Consider the following 1953-nt stretch of genomic DNA (forward strand, 5'->3'; position numbering starts at 1 on the left):
ATCCATCTTCTTGACCGCTTCTTCCCTTTCGGGGTCGCGGGGTGCCGGAGCCTATCCCGGCTACTGATGGGCGAAGGCGGGGTACACCCTGGACAGGTCGCCAGTCTGTCGCAGGGCCTCAATCACATACACATTCACTCTCACATTCACACCTAGGGGCAATTTAGAGTCACCAATGAACCTATGAAGCATGTTTTTGGACGGTGGGAGGAAGGAGAACATGCACTCTACACAGAAAGGTCCCAGCCGGGAGTCGAACCGGGGCCTTCTCGCTGTGAGGCAGGAGCGCTAACCACTGCGCCACCGTGCAGCCTCCTGAGTCACCTGTAGGAAAAATATGCTTCTCTTATGGGCGTGCTACTAATATAAAAATACGCAGATTATTTAAAAAAAAAAAAACTAATACCTCTCCCCCATATGTTTTAAATTATTGGAATCAATTTGTTCCAGATATCAACTGGAAAGCAGTTTGGATGATCCCTCATAAGTATTTAATAATAAATAAGGTAAAAGAAGTATCCTTTAAAATTCTCCATAAAATTTACCCTGCCAAACATTACATGATAAAATTAAAAAAAAATGATATTAATACTGAATGTAGTTTGTGTGGAGCTCACCCAGAAACAGTAACTCACCTTTTCTGGCACTGTTTGTCCACACAGAGATTTTCAAGGTTCAAGGTTCAAGGTCTTTTATTTGCCATGTATGCAACAACGTACATTGGAGCATATTGGAATTAGTGTGCTGAGCTCTCAGAGTCACTGTTGGATGAATACGAGATATTTACATCAATAGGATGATAAACAAAAATACAAAGAGTATAAAAAATTAGAATAATAAAAGTACAAAAAGGAAGGAATTCAGTAGATTCATCATTATTCATGTCTTCAAAAATGTGTTACTTTTTTTTTCAGGACCCCAAAAAAGCGAAAGGCTTTTTTTAATCATTAATTTATTAATTCTTCTAGCAAAATTCTACATACATAAATGTAAATTTACTAATAAAACACCATACTTCCCACAATTCATTAAAGATGTATCTTTTTATATAAAATCAATATATTTTTCCTCCAACAAAAAGGCTCTCAGACTATTGAAATCTGTAACATTCTGCAAATATTTAATGAATCGACTCCCCTAACTGTTTAACATTATCGGTGTTGTATACTGATTGTATGTTGTATACTGCATTGATTGTTCTTCATGTTGTATACTTGCATTTTGTTCAATAAAGTAATAATTAAAAAAAAAAAATGTAAGTAAAAACTGTAATCTGATACACTTATGGTTTTTATGATTAACATAAAACATTTTAACGTTATTTTGATCTGAAATGTTACAACATACGTGCTTATATAGCGGTCTCGGCTCGTATGCTAGATCCTGCTGCTGTTCTTTGGTTTGGTTTTGTTCTTTCTTGATGAAAACGGAAATTAAAAACCCAATTTTATATAATTTTAGGGACCAAAGAACAGTCGGAAGTAATTATAAAGCTCCAGGGTGAAAATGATCATCTTTTTACTGGCGCCAAATCTTTTCCATCTGCTTTGGCAAATCGTACATTTATATACGTCTTCATCATAATAATAGAGCCGGCGTCACCGACCCTGTTCTTCGTGAACTCCACTGCCCTGCTTCAGTAATTCCTGATTAGCTGGATTGGATGAGCTCCGTTTCTGATTGACTGAACACACCTGATCAGGTGAGCAGAAGTAGCTGAAACAGGTTAAGCTGCTAAACAAACAGGGCAGGAGCTCAATAACAACAGAGTTGGTGACCATTACTGTAGAGTTGAGTGTTTTTGGGTTTTAATGTGAAACATTTTTGAGAGGTATTAAACCCGTCATCTCCCTCTCTCTGTTTTATGTTTTTTTTCAGGACAATCCTGGAGAAAATGGATCTGCTGGAGAAGTACAGCAGTGGGTGAAAGAGAGGAGAGTGAAGAAAGAGAAG

The sequence above is a fragment of the Oryzias melastigma genome, unplaced genomic scaffold (assembly GCF_002922805.2).
Source record: "Oryzias melastigma strain HK-1 unplaced genomic scaffold, ASM292280v2 sc00250, whole genome shotgun sequence".
Taxonomy (NCBI): domain Eukaryota; kingdom Metazoa; phylum Chordata; class Actinopteri; order Beloniformes; family Adrianichthyidae; genus Oryzias; species Oryzias melastigma.